The sequence below is a fragment of the Oncorhynchus nerka genome, unplaced genomic scaffold, assembly GCF_034236695.1.
Source record: "Oncorhynchus nerka isolate Pitt River unplaced genomic scaffold, Oner_Uvic_2.0 unplaced_scaffold_1146, whole genome shotgun sequence".
NCBI lineage: Eukaryota > Metazoa > Chordata > Actinopteri > Salmoniformes > Salmonidae > Oncorhynchus > Oncorhynchus nerka.
The window spans coordinates 77,277-102,066 of record NW_027040179.1 but is presented as its reverse complement, the minus strand read 5'-3'; the positions used below and the strand labels follow the sequence as shown (position 1 = coordinate 102,066).

General features: G+C 49.6%; 1 pseudogene; it reads right to left on the bottom strand.

Moving 5' to 3' along the window:
• Positions 1–20,968, bottom strand: part of LOC115124467 (protein Jade-3-like) — a 51,684-nt pseudogene extending 30,716 nt beyond the window's left edge.
• Positions 20,969–24,790: the final 3,822 nt, after the last annotated feature.

Sequence of the window (24,790 nt, the reverse complement as noted above, 5' to 3'; positions counted from 1 at the left end):
GAGGGACCTTACAGTATGTGTGGGGTACAGAGATGAGGGACCTTACAGTATGTGTGGGGTACAGAGATGAGGGACCTTACAGTATGTGTGGGGTACAGAGATGAGGGACCTGACAGATAATTGTATGTGTGGGGTACAGAGATGAGGGACCTTACAGATAATTGTATGTGTGGGGTACAGAGATGAGGGACCTGACAGATAATTGTATGTGTGGGGTACAGAGATGAGGGACCTGACAGATAATTGTATATGTGGGGTACAGAGATGAGGGACCTTACAGTATGTGTGGGGTACAGAGATGAGGTAGTCTTACAGTATGTGTGGGGGTACAGAGATGAGGGACCTTACAGTATGTGTGGGGTACAGAGATGAGGGACCTTACAGTATGTGTGGGGTACAGAGATGAGGGACCTTACAGATAATTGTATATGGGGTACAGAGATGAGGGACCTTACAGTATGTGTGGGGTACAGAGATGAGGGACCTTACAGTATGTGTTGGGGTACAGAGATGAGGGACCTTACAGTATGTGTGGGGTACAGAGATGAGGGACCTTACAGTATGTGTGGGGTACAGAGATGAGGGACCTTACAGATAATTATATGTGTGGGGTACAGAGATGAGGGACCTTACAGTATGTGTGGGGTACAGAGATGAGGGACCTAACAGTATGTGTGGGGTACAGAGATGAGGGACATTACAGTATGTGTGGGGTACAGAGATGAGGGACCTTAAAGTATGTGTGGGATACAGAGATGAGGGACCTAACAGTATGTGTTGGGTACAGAGATGAGGGACCTTACAGTATGTGTGGGGTACAGAGATGAGGGACCTAACAGTATGTGTGGGGTACAGAGATGAGGGACCTGACAGATAATTGTATGTGTGGGGTACAGAGATGAGGGACCTTACAGATAATTGTATGTGTGGGGTACAGAGATGAGGGACCTGACAGATAATTGTATGTGTGGGGTACAGAGATGAGGGACCTTACAGATAATGTATATGGGGTACAGAGATGAGGGACCTTACAGATAATTGTATGTGTGGGGTACAGAGATGAGGGACCTTACAGTACAGAGATGAGGGACCTTGTATGTGGGGTACAGAGATGAGGGACCTTACAGATATGTGTGGGGTACAGAGATGAGGGACCTTACAGATAATTGTATGTGTGGGGTACAGAGATGAGGGACCTTACAGATAATTATATGTGTGGGGTACAGAGATGAGGGACCTTAGAGATAATTGTATGTGTGGGGTACAGAAATGAGGGACCTGACAGATAATTGTATGTGTGGGGTACAGAAATGAGGGACCTGACAGATAATTGTATGTGTGGGGTACAGAGATGAGGGACCTGACAGTATGTGTGGGGTACAGAGATGAGGGACCTTACAGTATGTGTGGGGTACAGAGATGAGGTAGTCTTACAGTATGTGTGGGGGTACAGAGATGAGGGACCTTACAGTATGTGTGGGGTACAGAGATGAGGGACCTTACAGATAATTATATGTGTGGGGTACAGAGATGAGGGACCTTACAGTATGTTTGGGGTACAGAGATGAGGGACCGTACAGATAATTGTATGTGTGGGGTACAGAGATGAGGGACCTTACAGTATGTGTGGGGTACAGAGATGAGGGACCTTACAGATAATTGTATATGTGGGGTACAGAGATGAGGGACCTTACAGTATGTGTGGGGTACAGAGATGAGGGACCTTACAGATAATTGTATGTGTGGGGTACAGAGATGAGGGACCTTACAGTATGTGTGGGGTACAGAGATGAGGGACCTTACAGATAATTGTATGTGTGGGGTACAGAGATGAGGGACCTTATAGATAATTGTATGTGTGGGGTACAGAGATGAGGGACCTGACAGATAATTGTATGTGTGGGGTACAGAGATGAGGGACCTTACAGATAATTGTATGTGTGGGGTACAGAGATGAGGGACCTGACAGATAATTGTATGTGTGGGGTACAGAGATGAGGGACCTTACAGATAATTGTATGTGTGGGGTACAGAGATGAGGGACCTGACAGATAATTGTATGTGTGGGGTACAGAGATGAGGGACCTGACAGATAATTGTATATGTGGGGTACAGAGATGAGGGACCTGACAGATAATTGTATATGTGGGGTACAGAGATGAGGGACCTTACAGATAATTGTATGTGTGGGGTACAGAGATGAGGGACCTTACAGTATGTGTGGGGTACAGAGATGAGGGACCTTACAGTATGTGTGGGGTACAGAGATGAGGGACCTTACAGTATGTGTGGGGTACAGAGATGAGGGACCTTACAGATAATTGTATGTGTGGGGTACAGAGATGAGGGACCTTACAGTATGTGTGGGGTACAGAGATGAGGGACCTTACAGTATGTGTGGGGTACAGAGATGAGGGACCTTACAGTATGTGTGGGGTACAGAGATGAGGGACCTTACAGTATGTGTGGGGTACAGAGATGAGGGACCTTACAGTATGTGTGGGTACAGAGATGAGGGACCTTACAGTATGTGTGGGGTACAGAGATGAGGGACCTTACAGTATGTGTGGGGTACAGAGATGAGGGACCTTACAGTATGTGTGGGGTACAGAGATGAGGGACCTACAGTATGTGTGGGGTACAGAGATGAGGGACCTAACAGTATGTGTGGGGTACAGAGATGAGGGACATTACAGTATGTGTGGGGTACAGAGATGAGGGACCTTACAGTATGTGTGGGGTACAGAGATGAGGGACCTTACAGTATGTGTGGGTACAGAGATGAGGGACCTTACAGTATGTGTTACAGAGATGAGGGACCTTACAGTATGTGTATACAGAGATGAGGGACCTTACAGTATGTGTGGGGTACAGAGATGAGGGACCTTACAGATAATTGTATGTGTGGGGTACAGAGATGAGGGACCTGACAGATAATTATATGTGTGGGGTACAGAGATGAGGGACCTTACAGTATGTGTGGGGTACAGAGATGAGGGACCTTACAGTATGTGTGGGGTACAGAGATGAGGGACCTTACAGATAATTGTATGTGTGGGGTACAGAGATGAGGGACCTGACAGATAATTGTATATGTGGGGTACAGAGATGAGGGACCTTACAGTATGTGTGGGGTACAGAGATGAGGGACCTTACAGATAATTGTATATGTGGGGTACAGAGATGAGGGACCTGACAGATAATTGTATATGTGGGGTACAGAGATGAGGGACCTTACAGTATGTGTGGGGTACAGAGATGAGGGACCTTACAGATAATTGTATATGTGGGGTACAGAGATGAGGGACCTTACAGTATGTGTGGGGTACAGAGATGAGGTAGTCTTACAGTATGTGTGGGGGTACAGAGATGAGGGACCTTACAGTATGTGGGGTACAGAGATGAGGGACCTTATTGTGGGGTACAGAGATGAGGGACCTTACAGTATGTGTGGGGTACAGAGATGAGGGACCTTACAGTATGTGTGGGGTACAGAGATGAGGGACCTGTATGTGTGGGGTACAGAGATGAGGGACCTTACAGTATGTGTGGGGTACAGAGATGAGGGACCTTACAGTATGTGTGGGGTACAGAGATGAGGGACCTAACAGTATGTGTGGGGTACAGAGATGAGGGACATTACAGTATGTGTGGGGTACAGAGATGAGGGACCTTACAGTATGTGTGGGGTACAGAGATGAGGGACCTTACAGTATGTGTGGGGTACAGAGATGAGGGACCTTACAGTATGTGTGGGGTACAGAGATGAGGGACCTTACAGTATGTGTGGGGTACAGAGATGAGGGACCTTACAGTATGTGTGGGGTACAGAGATGAGGGACCTTACAGATAATTGTATGTGTGGGGTACAGAGATGAGGGACCTGACAGATAATTGTATGTGTGGGGTACAGAGATGAGGGACCTGACAGATAATTGTATGTGTGGGGTACAGAGATGAGGGACCTTACAGTATGTGTGGGGTACAGAGATGAGGGACCTTACAGTATGTGTGGGGTACAGAGATGAGGGACCTTACAGTATGTGTGGGGTACAGAGATGAGGGACCTTACAGATAATTGTATGTGTGGGGTACAGAAATGAGGGACCTGACAGATAATTGTATGTGTGGGGTACAGAGATGAGGGACCTGACAGATAATTGTATGTGTGGGGTACAGAGATGAGGGACCTGACAGATAATTGTATGTGTGGGGTACAGAGATGAGGGACCTTACAGTATGTGTGGGGTACAGAGATGAGGGACCTTACAGTATGTGTGGGGTACAGAGATGAGGGACCTTACAGTATGTTTGGGGTACAGAGATGAGGGACCGTACAGATAATTGTATGTGTGGGGTACAGAGATGAGGGACCTTACAGTATGTGTGGGGTACAGAGATGAGGGACCTTACAGTATGTGTGGGGTACAGAGATGAGGGACCTAACAGTATGTGTGGGGTACAGAGATGAGGGACCTTACAGATAATTGTATGTGTGGGGTACAGAGATGAGGGACCTTCCAGATAATTGTATGTGTGGGGTACAGAGATGAGGGACCTTACAGTATGTGTGGGGTACAGAGATGAGGGACCTTACAGTATGTGTGGGGGTACAGAGATGAGGGACCTTACAGTATGTGTGGGGTACAGAGATGAGGGACCTTACAGATAATTATATGTGTGGGGTACAGAGATGAGGGACCTTACAGTATGTGTGGGGTACAGAGATGAGGTAGTCTTACAGTATGTGTGGGGTACAGAGATGAGGGACCTTACAGTATGTGTGGGGGTACAGAGATGAGGGACCTTACAGTATGTGTGGGGTACAGAGATGAGGGACCTTACAGTATGTGTGGGGTACAGAGATGAGGGACCTTACAGATAATTATATGTGTGGGGTACAGAGATGAGGGACCTTACAGTATGTGTGGGGTACAGAGATGAGGGACCTTACAGTATGTGTGGGGTACAGAGATGAGGGACCTAACAGTATGTGTGGGGTACAGAGATGAGGGACATTACAGTATGTGTGGGATACAGAGATGAGGGACCTAACAGTATGTGTGGGGGTACAGAGATGAGGGACCTTACAGTATGTGTGGGGTACAGAGATGAGGGACATTACAGTATGTGTGGGGTACAGAGATGAGGGACCTTACAGTATGTGTGGGGTACAGAGATGAGGTATTCTTTCAAATTATTAAGCAAATGTTTACTCCAACTTATTTAGGCTTGACATATCAAAAAGGAGTTGAATGCTTATTGATTCAAGACATTTCAGCTTTTCATTAAATTTGTAATCATTTCTAAAAAACACAATTCCACTTTGACATTATGGGGTATTGTGTGTTCAGGCCAGTGACCCCAAAACATCTGAATGAATCCATTTTAAATTCAGGCTTTGACATTATGGGGTATTGTGTGTAGGCCAGTGACACAAAAGAAAGCTAAATTCAAATAAATTTTAAATCCAGGCTGTAATGTCACAAAATGTGGATAACGTCAAGGAGGTGTGAATACTTCCTCAAGACACTGTGTATTTTATGGTGCTATACTGTATATTATATATACTGTACTTAATCACATTCATAGAAGGTTCCAGAGACCGTCAAGTACATCACTCACCATAAATGTCAAGTCAAAAAACATGCTAGAGTTTCTCTGGTGACCTCCAACCAACCTCTTCTCATCCCTGTCTAGAACGGTAATTACAGAAACAGGACAGCGTAGCAAACACTGACTGGACACGGGAATGGAACCTTATTCTAGACTACTTCTTATCAGAGCATGGACCCTGATGAGTCACTGACTTGTTGTCTGGCTGGTTGTTAGATGAATATGTGCTCTGGCTGCTGGAAGCTCCCTGGGTGGAACAGCAGCAACACACACTGGTAGTATACAGGAGCTGTGGAACTGCAGCAACACACACTGGTAGTATACAGGAGCAACACACACTGGTAGTATACAGGAGCTGTGGAACTGCAGCAACACACACTGGTGGTATACAGGAGCTGTGGGACAGCAGCAACACATACTGGTAGTATACAGGAGCAACACACACTGGTAGTATACAGGAGCTGTGGAACAGCAGCAACACACACTGGTGGTATACAGGAGCTGTGATACAGCAGCAACACATACTGGTAGTATACAGGAGCAACACACACTGGTAGTATACAGGAGCTGTGCAACAGCAGCAACACACACTGGTGGTATACAGGAGCTGTGGAACAGCAGCAACACACACTGGTGGTATACAGGAGCTGTGGAACTGCAGCAACACACACTGGTGGTATACAGGAGCTGTGGAACTGCAGCAACACACACTGGTGGTATACAGGAGCTGTGGGACAGCAGCAACACACACTGGTGGTATACAGGAGCTGTGGAACTGCAGCAACACACACTGGTGGTATACAGGAGCTGTGGAACTGCAGAAACACACACTGGTGGTATACAGGAGCTGTGATACAGCAGCAACACACACTGGTAGTATACAGGAGCTGTGGAACAGCAGCAACACATACTGGTGGTATACAGGAGCTGTGGAACAGCCGCAACACACACTGGTAGTATACAGGAGCTGTGGAACAGCAGCAACACATACTGGTAGTATACAGGAGCAACACACACTGGTAGTATACAGGAGCTGTGGGACTGCAGCAACACACACTGGTGGTATACAGCAGCAACACACACTGGTAGTATACAGGAGCTGTGGAACTGCAGCAACACACACTGGTGGTATACAGGAGCTGTGGGACTGCAGCAACACACTGGTAGTATACAGGAGCAACACACACTGGTAGTATACAGGAGCAACACACACTGATGGTATACAGGAGCAACACACACTGATGGTATACAGGAGCAACACACACTGGTAGTATACAGGAGCTGTGGAACAGCAGCAACACACACTGGTGGTATACAGGAGCTGTGGAACAGCAGCAACACACACTGGTAGTATACAGGAGCTGTGGAACAGCAGCAACACACACTGGTGGTATACAGCAGCAACACACACTGGTAGTATACAGGAGCTGTGGAACAGCAGCAACACACACTGGTGGTATACAGCAGCAACACACACTGGTGGTATACAGGAGCTGTGGAACAGCAGCAACACACACTGGTAGTATACAGGAGCTGTGGAACAGCAGCAACACATACTGGTGGTATACAGGAGCTGTGGGACAGCAGCAACACACACTGGTAGTATACAGGAGCTGTGGGACTGCAGCAACACACTGGTAGTATACAGGAGCAACACACACTGGTAGTATACAGGAGCTGTGGAACTGCAGCAACACACACTGGTGGTATACAGGAGCTGTGGGACTGCAGCAACACACTGGTGGTATACAGGAGTTGTGGAACAGCAGCAACACACACTGGTAGTATACAGGAGCTGTGATACAGCAGCAACACACACTGATGGTATACAGGAGCAACACACACTGGTGGTATACAGGAGCTGTGGGACTGCAGCAACACACACTGGTAGTATACAGGAGTTGTGGAACAGCAGCAACACACACTGGTAGTATACAGGAGCTGTGATACAGCAGCAACACACACTGATGGTATACAGGAGCAACACACACTGATGGTATACAGGAGCAACACACACTGGTGGTATACAGGAGCAACACACACTGGTGGTATACAGGAGCAACACACACTGGTGGTATACAGGAGCAACACACACTGGTGGTATACAGGAGCAACACACACTGGTGGTATACAGGAGCTGTGGGACTGCAGCAACACACACTGATGGTATACAGGAGCTGTGGGACTGCAGCAACACACACTGGTGGTATACAGCAGCAACACACACTGGTAGTATACAGGAGCTGTGGGACTGCAGCAACACACACTGGTGGTATACAGCAGCAACACACACTGGTAGTATACAGGAGCTGTGGAACAGCAGCAACACACACTGGTGGTATACAGGAGTTGTGGAACAGCAGCAACACACACTGGTGGTATACAGGAGTTGTGGAACAGCAGCAACACACACTGGTGGTATACAGGAGCTGTGGAACAGCAGCAACACACACTGGTGGTATACAGGAGTTGTGGAACAGCAGCAACACACACTGGTGGTATACAGGAGCTGTGGAACTGCAGCAACACACACTGGTAGTATACAGGAGCTGTGGGACAGCAGCAACACATACTGGTGGTATACAGGAGCTGTGATACAGCAGCAACACATACTGGTGGTATACAGGAGCTGTGGGACTAATGATCAGTCAGGTACACACAGAGGTACTGAGCTGCTGCTACTACTACCGCTACCGCTACTGCTACCGCTACTACTACTACTACTACTACCGCTACTGCTACCGCTACTACTACCGCTACCACTACTGCTACCGCTACTACTACTACTACTACTACCGCTACTGCTACCGCTACTACTACCGCTACCACTACTGCTACCGCTACTACTACCACTACTGCTACCGCTACTACCACTACCACTACTACCGCTACCGCTACCACTACTGCTACCGCTACTACTACTACCGCTAACACTACTGCTACCGCTACTACTACCGCTACCAGTGCTGCTACTACTACTACCACCACCACCACCAGTGCTACTACTACTACTACTACCACCAGTGCTACTACTACTACTACCACCAGTGCTACTACTACTACTACTACCACCAGTGCTACTACTACTACCACCAGTGCTGCTACTACTACCACCACCAGTGCTACTACTACTACTATTGTTACTACTACCACTACCAGTGCTGCTACTACTACTACCACCACCACCAGTGCTACTACTACTACTACCACCAGTGCTACTACTACTACTACTACCACTACCACCAGTGCTACTACTACTACTACTACTACCACCAGTGCTACTACTGCTACTACTGCCACCAGTGCTGCTACTACTACTGCACCACCAGTGCTACTACTACTACTGCCACCAGTTACTACTGCTACTACTACTACTACCAGTGCTGCTGCTACTACTACTACTGCCACCGTGCTGCTGCTACTGCCACCAGTGCTGCTACTACCACCAGTGCTACTACTACTGCCACCAGTGCTGCTACTACTACCACCAGTGCTGCTGCTACTGCCACCAGTTAGCTGCTACTACTACTGCTGCTGCTGCTGCTGCTGCTGCCAGTTGCTGCTGCTGCTGCTGCCACCAGTTGCTGCTGCTACTACTGCTGCCACCAGTGCTGCTGCTGCCTGCCACTACTGCCGCCAGTGCTACTGCTACTGCCGCCAGTGCTGCTGCTGCTGCCACCACCAGTGCTGCCGCCGCTGCTACTGCTGCTGCCAGTGCTGCTACCGCCAGTGCTGCTGCTGCTGCTACCGCTGCCGCCAGTGCTGCTGCTACTGCTGCCACCAGTGCCGCTACTGCCACCAGTGCTGCTGCTACTGCTGCTACTGCCACCACCAGTGCTGCTGCTGCTGCTGCCGCCGCTGCTGCCACCAGTGCTACTACCACCAGTGCTGCTGCTGCCACCAGTGCTACTACTACTACTACCACCAGTGCTGCTGCTACTAGCTGCTGCTACCACTGCCACCAGTGCTGCTACTGCTACTGCTACCGCCAGCTGCTGCTGCCACCAGTGCTGCTACTACTGCTACTACTACTGCCGCTGCTACTGCTGCTGCTACTGCTGCCACCAGTGCTACTGCTGCTGCTGCTGCCACCAGTGCTGCTGCTGCTGCTGCCACCAGTGCTGCTGCTACTACCACCAGTGCTGCTGCTGCTACTGCCACCAGTGCTGCTGCTACTACTACCGCCAGTGCTGCTGCTGCTGCTACTGCCGCCAGTGCTGCTGCTACTGCCACTACTGCCACCAGCCAGCTGCTGCTGCTGCTCACCAGTGCTGCTGCTACTATCACCAGTGCTGCTGCTGCTGCTACTACTATCACCAGTGCTGCTACTACCACTACCACCAGTGCTGCTGCTGCTGCTGCTGCTACTATCACCAGTGCTGCTGCTGCTGCTGCTGCCAGTTGCTGCTGCTGCTGCTGCTACTGCCACCGCCGCAGCTGCTGCTGCTGCTGCCACTGCCAGCCAGTACTACTACCACCAGTGCTGCTACTACTGCCGCCAGCTGCTGCTGCTGCTGCTGCCACCAGTGCTGCTGCTGCTGCTGCTGTTGCTGCTACTGCCGCCGGTGCTGCTGCTGCTACCACCACCAGCTGCTGCCACTGCCGCCGCTGCTGCTGCTGCTGCTGCTGCCGCCACTGCTGCTGCTGCTGCTACTGCTGCCACCAGTTGCTGCTGCTGCTGCCACCAGTGCTACTACTACTGCTGCCAGCCGCTGCTACTGCTGCTACCACCAGTGCTGCTACCGCTGCCACCAGTTGCTGCTGCTGCTGCCAGTGCTACTGCTGCTGCTACTGCCAGTGCTGCTGCTGCTGCTGCCGCCAGTGCTGCTGCTGCTGCCACCAGCCTGCTGCTACCAGTGCTGCTGCTACTACTACTGCCACCAGCTGCTACTACTACTACTGCCAGTGCTGCTACTGCTGCCGCCGCCTGCTGCCACTGCTGCTGCTGCCACCAGTGCTGCTGCTGCTGCTGCACTACTGCCACCGCCGGTGCTGCTGCTGCTGCTGCTGCTGCCACCAGCTGCCGCCGGTTAACGTGCTGCTGCTGCTGCTGCTGCTGCGCCAGTGCTGCTACTACTGCTGCTGCCACCAGTGCTGCTGCTGCTGCTGCCCGCCAGTGCTACTGCTGCTGCCACCAGCTGCTACTGCTACCACACCAGTGCTGCTGCTGCTACTACTACTACCACCAGTGCTACTACTACTGCTGCTGCTGCCGCCGCGCTGCTGCTGCTGCTACCACTGCTACTGCTGCTGCCGCTGCTGCTGCAGTGCTGCTGCTGCTGCTACTGCCGCCAGTGCTGCTGCTGCTGCTGCTACCACCACTGCTGCTACTGCCACTGCCACCTGCTGCTGCTACTGCCATCAGTGCTGCTGCTGCTGCTGCACCAGCTGCTGCCGCCGCTGGTTGCTGCTGCTGCTGCCAGTGCTGCTGCTGCTGCTGCTGCTGCCAGTGCTACCACCACTGCTGCTGCTGTGCTGCTGCTGCTGCTACCACCACTGCTGCTGCTGCAGTGCCTACTGCTGCTGCTGCCTGTGCTGCTACTACCGCTACTACTGCTGCTGCTGCCCACCAGTGCTGCTGCTACTACTACCACCAGCCGCTGCTGCTGCTACTACTACTACCACCAGTGCTGCTACTGCTGCTGCTGCTGCCACCACCAGTGCTGCTACTACTACTATTGTTACTACACCACTACCAGTGCTGCTGCTGCTACTACTGCCACCAGTGCTGCTGCTGCTACACCAGTGCTAACTGCTGCTGCTGCTGCCAGTGCTGCTGCTGCTGCCCACCAGTGCTGCTACTACTACTACCACCACCAGTGCTGCTGCTGCCACCAGTGCTGCCACTACTGCTGCCACCAGTTGCTGCTGCTGCTGCTGCCGCCGCCGGTTGCTGCTGCCGCCGCCAGTGCTGCTGCTGCTGCCAGTGCTACCACCACCACCAGTGCTGCTACTACACCACCAGTGCTGCTGCTGCTGCCGCCAGTGCTGCTGCTGCTACTGCCGCCAGTGCTACTGCTGCTGCTACTGCCGCCACCAGTGCTGCTGCTGCTGCTGCCAGTGCTGCTACTACTGCTACTGCTACTGCCACACCAGTTGCTGCTACTGCTGTTCCCAACTGCTGCTGCTGCTGCCAGTGCTGCTGTGCTACTGCTGCTGCTGCTGCTGCTGCTGCCGCCACCAGTGCTGCTACTGCTGCTGCTGCCGCCAGTGCCTGCTGCTGCTGCCACTGCACCCACCAGTGCTGCTGCTGCTGCTGCTGCTGCCGCTGCTGCTGCTGCTACTGCCGCCAGTGCTGCTGCTGCCACCAGTGCTGCTGCTGCCGCCACCACTGCTGCTGCTGCCACTGCCGCCAGTGCTACTACTACTACTGCCACCACCGCTGCTGCTGCCTGCTGCTGCTGCTACTGCCGCCAGTGCTGCTGCTGCTGCTGCCACCAGTGCTGCTGCTGCTGCTGCCGCTGCTGCTACTGCTGCTGCTGCCGCCGCCAGTGCTGCTGCTGCTGCCGCCAGTTAACGCTGCTGCTGCTGCCACCCGGTGCTGCTGCTACTGCTACTGCCACCCAGTTACTGCTGCTGCTACTACTGCCACCAGTGCTGCTTACTACCACCAGTGCTGCTGCTGCTGCCACTACCACCAGTGCTGCTGCCACCAGTGCTGCTGCTGCTACTACCACCAGTGCTGCTGCTACTGCCGTGCTGCTGCTGCCAGTGCTGCTACTACTACCACCAGTGCTACTGCTACTGCTGCTACCACCACCAGTGCTACTGCTACTACTGCCCACCAGTGCTGCTACTACCACCAGTGCTGCTGCCGTGCTGCTGCTACTGCCACCAGTGCTACTACCAGTGCTGCTGCTGCCACCAGTGCTGCTGCCAGCTGCTGCTGCTGCCACCGCCGCCGTGCTGCTGCTGCTGCTGCTACCACCAGTGCTGCTGCTGCTGCTGCTGCTGCCAGCAGTGCTACTGCTGCTGCTACTACTGCCACCAGTGCTGCTGCTGCTGCTGCCACCAGTGCTGCTGCTGCTGCTGCTGCTACTGCCCCAGTGCTGCTGCTGCTGCTGCTACCACCACCTGCTGCTACTGCTGCCTGCCACCAGTGCTACTGCTGCTGCTACCAGTCACCAGTGCTACTACTGCTGCTGTCCAGTGCTACTGCTACTACCACTGTGCTACTACTGCCACCAGTGCTGCTGCTGCTGCTGCTGCTGCTGCTACTGCTGCCACCAGTGCTGCTGCTGCTGCTGCTGCTGCTGCCACTGCTGCTGCTGCTGCCACCACTGCTGCTGCCAGTGCTACTACTACCACTGCCAGTTCTGCTGCTGCTGCTGCTACCGCCACCAGTGCTGCTACTGCTGCCACTGCTACCACCGCTGCTGCTGCTGCTGCTACCACCAGTGCCGCCGCTGCTGCTGCTGCTGCTACCGCCAGTGCTGCTGCTGCTGCCACCAGTGCTGCTGCTACTACCGCCAGTGCTGCTGCTGCTGCCTGCCACCAGTGCTGCTACTGCTGCTACTACCACCAGTTAACTGCTGCTGCCAGTGCTGCTGCTGCCGCCACCAGTGCTGCTGCTGCTGCTGCTACGCCGCCAGTGCTACTGCTGCTACTGCCACCAGTGCTGCTGCTACTGCCACCAGTGCTGCTGCTGCTGCTGCTGCCAGTGCTGCTACTGCTACTGCTGCTGCCACCAGTGCTGCTGCTACTACTGCCACCAGTGCTGCTGCTGCCACCAGTGCTGCTACTGCCACTACCAGTGCTGCTGCTGCTGCCACCGTGCTGCTGCCGCCGCTGCTGCTACTGCTGCTGCAGTGCTACTGCTGCTGCTGCCCGGTTGCTGCTGCTGCTGCTGCTGCCGCCTGCTGCTGCTGCTGCCGGTGCCAGTGCTGCTACTGCTGCTGTTGCCACTGCTGCTGCTGCCGGTGCTGCTGCTGCTGCCACTACCACCAGTGCTGCTGCTGCTGCCAATGTACCACCGGTGCTGCTGCCAGCTGCTGCCGCCAGCTGCTGCTGCTGCTGCTGCTGCCAGTGCTGCTACTGCCTACTACCAGTGCAGCTGCTGCTGCTACTGCCGCCTGCCACCAGTGCTGCTGCTGCTGCTGCCACCGCCGCTGCTGCTGCTACTGCTACTGCCACCAGTTACTGCTGCTGCTGCTGCTGCCACTGCCACCAGTGCTACCGGTGCTGCTGCTGCTGCTGCCACCAGTGCTGCTGCTGCTGCCACCACCAGTGCTGCTGCTGCTGCTGCCACCAGTGCTACTGCTGCTACTGCCGCCAGTTGCTGCTGCTGCTACTGCCACCGCTGCTGCTGCCACCAGTGCTGCTACTGCTGCCACCAGTGCTGCTACTGCTGCTGCTGCTGCCACCAGTTAACGCTGCTGCTGCTACTACTGCCACCAGTGCTGCTGCTGCTACTACTGCCACCAGTGCTGCTGCTGCTGCCACCACCAGTGCTGCTGCTGCTACTACCCACCGGTGATGCTGCTGCTGCTGCCACCACCGCTGCTGCTGCTGCTGCTGCCACCAGTGCTGCTGCTGCCACTACCGCCAGTTGCTGCTGCTGCTACTGCTGCTGCTGCCACCAGTTGCTGCTGCTGCTGCCACCAGTGCTGCTGCCACTACCACCAGTTGCTGCTACTGCTACTGCCCACCAGCTACTGCTGCCGCTGCCGCCAGTGCTGCTACTGCTGCTGCTGCTGCCGCCAGTGCTGCTACTGCTGCTGCCACCAGTGCTGCTGCCGCCAGTTGCTGCTGCTGCTGCCAGTGCTGCTGCTGCTGCCACCAGTGCTGCTACTGCTGCTGCCGCCAGTTGCTGCTGCTGCTGCTGCCGCCGGTGCTGCTGCTGCTGCTGCTGCCAGTTGCTGCTGCTGCTGCTGCTGCTGCTACCAGTGCTGCTGCTGCTACTGCTGCTGCTACTACTGCTGCTGCTGCTGCTGCTACTGCCAGCTGCTGCTGCTGCTGCTGCTGCTGCTGCTGCCGGTGCTGCTGCTGCTGCTGCTGCCGCCGCTGCTGCTGCTGCTGCTGCCGGTGCTGCTGCTGCTGCTGCTGCTGCCGGTGCTGCTGCTGCTACTGCTACCACCAGTGCTACTACTACTACCACCAGTGCTGCCTAGCTACTACCACCAGTGCTACTACTACTGCCACCACCAGTGCTACTACTACTACCACCAGTGCTACTACTACTGCCACCAGTGCTGCTACTACTACTGCTACTGCTACTACTACTACTGCTGCTACTACTACTACCACCAGTGCTACTGCTACTACTGCCACCACTACTACTACTACTACCACCAGTGCTACTACTACTACTACCACCAGTGCTACTACTACTACTACCACCAGTGCTACTACTACTACTACCACCAGTGCTACTACTACTACTACCACCAGTGCTACTACTACTACTACCACCAGTGCTACTACTACTACTACCACCAGTGCTACTACTACTACTACCACCAGTGCTACTACTACTACTACTACTACCCAGTGCTGCTACTACTACTACTACCACCAGTACTACTACCCACCAGTGCTACTACTACTACCACCAGTGCTACTGCTACTACTACTACTACCACCAGTGCTACTGCTACTACTACCACTCTTCATATTTTACAGAAGTCAGGCGTCGTTCCATAAGGATCAATTAAACATTTAAGGGCCATTTGCCATACCAATATCCTCAAGCACTAGCTTGAAAATGGCGCCGGAGGAGATGGCCGCCGTTTTACGGTCTCCTAACCAATTGTGCTATTATGCGTTTTTATTTCGCGATATTTGTAACTTATTTTGTACGTAATGTTTCTGCAACCGTATCTTATGGAAGAAAAGAGCTTCTAGATATCAGGGCAGCGATCACTCACCTCGGATTAGACAAAAGATCTTTTCAACAACAACAGCAGCAGCAAGCAGGACTCACACGATATTCTCCAAACACCCCACAGGTCAGACATCCCAATTATTCGCAAAAGGAAGCGACGCAGAGGACGAAGAGCCGGATGCCTCGTCCGGACCCGCAGAAGAAAACTAGGAAAGCTGCCGTTAACCGTCAATACTACTCGCCGACGTGCAATCATTGGACAATAAACTAGACGAGGTACAATCACGAATATCCTACCAACGTGCAATCATTGGACAATAAACTAGACGAGGTACAATCACGAATATCCTACCAACGTGCAATCAATGGACAATAAACTAGATGAGGTACGATCACGAATATCCTACCAACGGGACATCAAACTGTAATATCCTATGCTTCACGGAATCGTGGCTGAATGACGACATGGATATTCAGCTAGCGGGATACACGATGCACCGGTAGGACAGAACAGCACACTCCGGTAAGACGAGGGGGGGCACGAGGGGGGGGGGGTCTATGCGTATTTGTAAACAACAGCTGGGGCATGAAATCTAAGGAAGTCTCTAGATTTTGCTCACCTGAAGTAGAGTATATTATGATAAATTGCAGGCCACACTACTTGCCTAGAGAGTTCTCAGCTATACTCTTCGTGGCTGTTTATTTACCATCACAAACAGATGCTGGCACTAAGACCGCACTCAGTCAGCTGTATAAGGAAATAAGCAAACAGGAAACCACTCACCTAGCGGTGGCGCTCCTAGTGGCCGGAGACTTTAATGCAGGGAAACTTAATTCAGTTCTACCAAATCTCTATCAACATGTTAAATGTGCAACCAGAGGGAAAATAATTCTAGATCACCTTTACTCCACACACAGAGACGCGTACAAAGCTCTCCCTCGCCCTCCATTTGGTAAATCTGACCACAACTCTATCCTCCTGATTCCTGCTTACAAGCAAAAATTAAAGCAGGATGCACCAGTGAGTCGGTCTACAAAAAAATGGTCAGATGAAGCAGATGCTAAACTACAGGACTGCTTTGCTATCACAGACTGGAACATGTTCCAGGATTCTTCCGATGGCATTGAGGAGTACACCACATCAGTCACTGGCTTTATCAATAAGTGCATTGAGGACGTTGTCCCCAGTACAGTACAGTACGTTGTCCCCTGTACGTACATACCCCAACCAGAAGCCATGGATTACAGGCAACATTCGCACTGAGCTAAAGGGTAGAGCTGCTGCTTTCAAGGTGCGGGACTCTAACCCAGAAGCTTACAAGATGCACTGTGACGAACCATCAAACAGGCAAAGCGTCAATACAGGGCTAAGATGGAATCATACTACACCGGGTCCGACGCTTGTCAGATGTGGCAGGGCTTGCAAACTATTACAGACTATAAAGGGAAGCACAGCCGCGAGCTGCCCAGTGACACGAGCCTACCAGACGAGCAAAATCACTTCTATGCTCGCTTTGAGGCAAGCAACACTGAGGCATGCATGAGAGCATCAGCTGTTCTGGACGACTGTGTGATCACGCTCTCCGTAGCCGACGTGAGTAAGACCAAAAACAGGTCAACATTCACAAGGCTGCGGGGCCAGACGGATTACCAGGACGTGCTGACCAACTGGCAGGTGTCTTCACTGACATTTTCAACATGTCCCTGATTGAATCGGTCATACCAACATGTTTCAAGCAGACCACCATAGTCCCTGTACCCAAGAACACAAAGGCAACCTGCCTAAAAGACTACAGACCCGTGGCACTCAGGTCCGTAGCCATGAAGTGCTTTGAAAGGCTGGTAATGGCTCACATCAACACCATTATCCCAGAAACCCTAGACCCACTCCAATTTGTATACTGCCCAAACATATCGACAGATGATGCAATCTCTATTGCACTCCACACTTCCCTTTCCCACCTGGACAAAAGGAACACCTGTGTGAGAATGCTGTTCATTAACTACAGCTCAGCGTTCAACACCATAGTGCCCACAAAGCTCATCACTAATCTAAGGACCCTGGGACTAGACACCTCCCTCTGCAACAGGATCCTGGACTTCCTGTCGGGCCGCCCCCAGGTGGTCAGGGTAGGTAGCAACACATCCGCCACGCTGATCCTCAACACAGGGGCCCCTCAGGGGTGCATGCTCAGTCCCCTCCTGTACTCCCTGTTCCCTCATGACTGCACAGCCAGGCACGACTCCAACACCATCATTAAGTTTGCCGATGACACAACAGTGGTAGGCCTGATCACCGACAGCGACGAGACAGCCTATAGGGAGGAGGTTAGAGACATGGTCGGGTTGTGCCAGAATAACAACCTGTCCCTCAAAGTAACCAAGACTAAGGAGATGATTGTGGACTACAGGAAAAGGAGCACCGAGCACGTCCCCATTCTCATTGACTGGGCTGTAGTGGAGCAGGTTGAGAGCTTCAAGTTCCTTGGTGTCCAGATCACCAACAAACTAGAATGGTCCAAACACACCAAGACAGTCGTGAAGAGGGCACGACAAAGCCTATTCCCCCTCGGGAGACTGAAAAGATTTGGCATGGGTCCTCAGATACACAAAAAGTTCTACAGCTGCAACATCGAGAGCATCCTGACCGGTTGCATCAATGCCTGGTATGGCAACTGGTCAGCATCTGACCGTAAGGCACTTCAGAGGATAGTGCGTACGGCCCAGTACATCACTGGGGCTAAGCTTCCTGCCATCCAGGACCTCTATACCAGGCGGTGTCAGAGGAAAGCCCTGAAAAGTGTCAAAGACCCCAGCCAACCCAGTTATAGACTGTTCTCTCTACTACCGCATATCAAGCAGTACCAAGTGCCAAGTCTAGGACAAAAAGGCTTCTCAACAGTTTTTACCCCCAAGCCATAAGACTCCTGAACAGGTAATTAAATGGATACCCAGACTATTTGCATTGTGTGCCACCCCCACCCCCCTCTTTTTACACTGCTGCTACTCTCTGTTTATCATATATGCATAGTCACTTTAACTATACATTCATGTACATACTTCCTGAAATGGCCCGACCAACCAGCGTTCCCGCACATTGGCTAACCAGGCTATCTGCATTGTGTCCCACCACCCACCTCCCCCTCCTTTTACACTATTGCTACTCTCTGTTCATCATATATACATAGTCACTTTAACCATATCTACATGTACATACTACCTCAATCAGCCTGACTAACCGGTGTCTGTATATAGCCTTGCTACTCTTTTTTCAAATGTCTTTTTACTGTTTTATTTCTTTACTTACACACACCCTTTCTCCACACTATTGGTTAGAGCCTTTAAGTAAGCATTTCACTGTGAGGTCTACTACACCTGTTGTATTCAGCATTTCACTGTGAGGTCTACTACACCTGTTGTATTCAGCATTTCACTGTAAGGTCTACTACACTTGTTGTATTCAGCATTTCAATGTAAGGTCTACAACACCTGTTGTATTCAGCATTTCACTGTAAGGTCTACAACTGTTGTATTCAGCATTTCACTGTAAGGTCTACTACACCTGTTGTATTCGGCATTTCACTGTAAGGTCTACTACACCTGTTGTATTCGGCATTTCACTGTAAGGTCTACTACACCTGTTGTATTCAGCATTTCACTGTAAGGTCTACTACACCTGTTGTATTCAGCATTTCACTGTGAGGTCTACTACACCTGTTGTATTCAGCATTTCACTGTGAGGTCTACTACACCTGTTGTATTCAGCATTTCACTGTAAGGTATACTACACCTGTTGTATTCAGCATTTCACTGTAAGGTCTACTACACCTGTTGTATTCAGCATTTCACTGTGAGGTCTACTACACCTGTTGTATTCAGCATTTCACTGTAAGGTCTACTACACCTGTTGTATTCAGCATTTCACTGTAAGGTCTACTACACCTGTTGTATTCAGCATTTCACTGTGAGGTCTACTACACCTGTTGTATTCAGCATTTCACTGTAAGGTCTACTACACCTGTTGTATTCAGCATTTCACTGTAAGATCTACTACACCTGTTGTATTCAGCATTTCACTGTGAGGTCTACTACACCTGTTGTATTCAGCATTTCACTGTAAGGTCTACCTACACCTGTTGTATTCAGCATTTCACTGTGAGGTCTACTACTACACCTGTTGTATTCAGCATTTCACTGTAAGGTCTACTACACTTGTTGTATTCAGCATTTCAATGTAAGGTCTACAACACCTGTTGTATTCAGCATTTCACTGTAAGGTCTACAACTGTTGTATTCAGCATTTCACTGTAAGGTCTACTACACCTGTTGTATTCGGCATTTCACTGTAAGGTCTACTACACCTGTTGTATTCGGCATTTCACTGTAAGGTCTACTACACCTGTTGTATTCAGCATTTCACTGTAAGGTCTACTACACCTGTTGTATTCAGCATTTCACTGTGAGGTCTACTACACCTGTTGTATTCAGCATTTCACTGTGAGGTCTACTACACCTGTTGTATTCAGCATTTCACTGTAAGGTCTACTACACCTGTTGTATTCAGCATTTCACTGTAAGGTCTACTACACCTGTTGTATTCAGCATTTCACTGTGAGGTCTACTACACCTGTTGTATTCAGCATTTCACTGTAAGGTCTACTACACCTGTTGTATTCAGCATTTCACTGTAAGGTCTACTACACCTGTTGTATTCAGCATTTCACTGTGAGGTCTACTACACCTGTTGTATTCAGCATTTCACTGTAAGGTCTACTACACCTGTTGTATTCAGCATTTCACTGTAAGATCTACTACACCTGTTGTATTCAGCATTTCACTGTGAGGTCTACTACACCTGTTGTATTCAGCATTTCACTGTAAGGTCTACCTACACCTGTTGTATTCAGCATTTCACTGTGAGGTCTACTACTACACCTGTTGTATTCAGCATTTCACTGTAAGGTCTACTACACCTGTTGTATTCAGCATTTCACTGTAAGGTCTACTACACCTGTTGTATTCAGCATTTCACTGTGAGGTCTACTACACCTGTTGTATTCATCATTTCACTGTGAGGTCTACTACACCTGTTGTATTCAGCATTTCACTGTGAGGTCTACTACACCTGTTGTATTCAGCATTTCACTGTGAGGTCTACTACACCTGTTGTATTCAGCATTTCACTGTGAGGTCTACTACACCTGTTGTATTCAGCATTTCACTGTAAGGTCTACTACACCTGTTGTATTCAGCATTTCACTGTAAGGTCTACTACACCTGTTGTATTCAGCATTTCACTGTAAGGTCTACTACACCTGTTGTATTCAGCATTTCACTGTAAGGTCTACTACACCTGTTGTATTCAGCATTTCACTGTAAGGTCTACTACACCTGTTGTATTCAGCATTTCACTGTAAGGTCTACTACACCTGTTGTAAGATAAGGCACACAGGTGTTTGGGCAGAACCCACTCCAGGTGGTATCCTGCTCCAACAGCTCCACAGGGAGGTATTCAGTGTACAAGTTCGGCAAACAGAGATTCATTATTACATTAAGAGCATAAACGTTATGTTACACATTCAGTATACTTATTAGGCTACATTATTGGAAAATGATTACATTATACATACGAAAGTTTACATTATTAGCTACTATTACATGTAGTGATGGGGAGGAAATGGATAGTTACACATCGGGATATTTAGTTGATGATATGACGTATTGCTTTGACAATCACAATATTATTTTCCTCTACATTTCCAATGTTGAACAGCGACCTGCAGTTCCAACGTCATGTGTTTTTATTTATTAAAAACTACTGGTTTCTTCATCACCCGAAGGATAGCCCACAATTGCACAGATTATCGTGTGTAATTGTGGGGTTATTATGTGGGTGCTAAATCTTATAGCTTAATTTTGTATTTGTATATCTAAAAACGTGAAAATGTATGTACTATTGGAACTCCCAGTCCGCTCACTCTAGTCGCTGCTCAACTCCGTCCTAATTCGTTGAATTAGATATAACTACCCCCAACCTCTGTCACTCAATAACATAGTAATGATAATAAAACCATGCATATTGCCTCGTGGTGGCGTTTCCTCTGTGGGTCATATGTGCAACAATAGTCCACCATTACAAAACACACATGTAGACTGGGACAAGATCCTGACGGCCTTGGCGCCAAACTCCAGCCTCGCTGCATGCTGGGGAATTACTCCACCATTCGGTCTGTTTGCTATGATAAAAATATCACTTCATTTAGTGGTCGAAGACATTTTTTCCAAGGGCTAAAATTAATTGAGACGTGAACGGGTTTCAGTATGGATGTGACCGAGCACCACATTCGTCATTTTAGCGACATACGAGGCTGAAGTCCTTGTGTGAGAGGAAGGCAGCAAGGCCCCACAGTCCGGCTTGTAGACTACATACTACTGGGCATGCCTTGCCACACTGAGACACAACACAAGCAGATTGTTCAGCGACCTTACCTTGGGATCCGCGGTAAATTACGCAGCTTATTGCGATACGTGAATGCTTTCACCAAATTCCTCACATATAAACACGGCACTCTTAGTAAAACTATTTGTTTTGTTCCTGTATTATTTCTTCTTTCCACACGGAATATTTCCCAGGGCTAGCTGCAATCTCTCCTCACCAACACACAACAGCCCTATTGAATACCAACAAAGATCTGTAGAAGAGAACCAAGATAGACCACAGCCCGTCGTTTCAAACGGGAACGAATGAGTCATAGTGGGCAGAGCCAAGCCCGAGCTAGCGAGATCCTATTGGCGCGTTCTAACTAACATTTGCATATTTCCATTAGGGAACGCCTACTGTGTGGAGTGCGCGTGTGCAATAATTCGCCTTTGCACTCCTAAACAATGCATTTTTTTCCGCCGTAACTTTGACAAAGACTAAAGTCTACATAAAGTAGTCCACTTTGTTCGTGACATATTTTAGTTTTGGAAACAGAAAACTATATTGAGGTCAAATGTGTAATCGGTGAGAAAATTAGCAGAATATCGGCCAAAATCCATCTCGTTCCATCTTCTCCCACTGCCGGCCACTAGGCTTCCTCGCTTCACGTTTATCCATCCAGTGAAATATATGTCTCATTGTTCTATCTGTGGTACCACCCTATCCAAGTATGGGTAGCTGCATCCAAATATGGCGACCAGAGAATGGAGAGTGGGTTTGTCGAAAGTTGTGGCTGCGTTGTATCCGCCTGCCGACATGAAGCTCCTCTTACTGAATACCACCAAGGATCTGTAGAAGAGAACCAAGATAGACCACAGGCCGTGGTTTCAAATGGGAACTAAATGAGTCATAGTGGGCAGAGCCAAGCACGATGTAGCAAGATCCCATTGGTGCGTTCTAAGCCAATATTTGCATATTTCAGTTAGGGAAAGCCTACTCTGATGTGCATTCAATTCGCCTTTGCACACCTTCTAAACAACGCATTTTCTTTTTAAAGCATTGACCAAAGGGTAAAGTCAACAGAAAATTTAGTCCACTCTGTTCGTAACAGATTATAGTTTTGTGATCAGAAAACTGTATTGAGATCAAATGTTTAATCGATGAGAATATTAGCAGAATATCGGCCCAAATTTATCTTGTCCCATATTTGGTAGTGAGTGGAAAACTCCAAGCGGATGCTTCACATTTCTACATCCGGTAAAATATCTAATTGTTCTGTCTGTGGTATCACTAACGTGTCGCTAGAGGTAGCTAACTTGGCAATTTTTTTTTTTTTTTATCTCACGCGATTTTATTTCAAGTAGGATAGCAGCCTACACAAGAAATAACTAATATTGATAACCGTCTAGAATGTTAGCTTGAAACATACAATCTACTACTCAATGGGGAGGGCATGAACGGCAACACTTTCTCTACTGTTTGACAAGCACTACTGTCCGGCAACGGCGTGGGAAGAAGTAGCAACCAAGTAGCCAATCTCAGGGTGGCAGTCACAGTAAACACAGGCATGACGCAACAGTAAATAACAGTCGTCAGATATATAAATGCAACATGTAAAGTGTTGGTCCCATGTTTCATGAGCTGAAATATAAGATCCCAGACATGTTTTATAAGTACCAAAAGTTTATAATCATTCCTCCTCTGCCAAAATAATCCATCCACCTGACAGGTGTGGCATATCAAGAAGCTGATTAAACAGCATGATCATTACACAGGTGCACCTTGTGCTGGGGACAATAAAAGGCCACTCTAAATGTGCAGTTTAGTCCCACAACACAATGCCACAGATGTCTCAAGTTTTGAGGGAGGGTGCAATTGGCATGCTGACTGCAGGAATGTCCACCAGAGCTGTTGCCAGATCATTTTATGTTAATTTCTCTACCATACGCCGTCTCCAATGTAGTTTTAGAGAATTTGGCAGTAGGTCCAACCGGCCTCACAACCGCAGGCCACGTGTATGGCGTTGTTTAGGAGAGCGTTTTTTCCTGATGTCAATGTTGTGAACAGAGTGGTGGGGTTATGGAATGAGCAGGTTTAAGCTACAAACACATTTGCATTTTATCAATGGCAATTTGAATGCACAAAAATAGTGACATCCTGAGGCGCAATGTGAGGCCCATTTTTTAAGGTACCTGTGACCAACAGATGCATATCTGTATTCCCAGCCGTGTAAAATTACATAGATTAGGGCCTAATTTATTTATTTCAACTGACTTGAGTTTTAAATGAACTGTAACTACGTAAAATCAATTAAATTGTTGCAGTATATAATTATCTGTGTAGAACTAACAGTGAAAAATGTCACAGACTAATCCTCTGGCAGAAAAACAGAGGTTCAATCTCTCGTGGTATAGTAGCTCATTGTACGATAGTTGCATGGTAATAAACTGAAGAGAGAAAAACACCACTCAATCAAAACCATCTAACCTATAGCAGAGCACTTTGAACACACACTCCTTTTCCACACCCACTACTTTCCTTTTGTCACACCCAACTCAGGTCGGCATATTGGGATGCAACTGCCCCTTCTAACTAGCTGTTGGGTCCTAGACTTCGCCCAGTTTAGGGCTGATCTGGGTTTCCCAACTGGCCCCCGGTGGTGAGTTGGCCCCTCCATTGGACATGACTGTAAAAACATCAAATAAGCTCCAAGTGATTTTAATTTTGGAAATATGTTCCAAAGCAAGGTTTGAAATAATTATGTTTTAGTCAAATTGTATATCTGTCTGTCAGTTTGCAGTCTAACAATTATGTTCCGGCCCCCTGACCACTCAAGAAAAAACAAAGTATGAATCATTTAAAATTCCTCATATTTAAACAAACCAGACGACAGCACATTTTTCTTTTATGGATAGCCAGGGGCACAATCC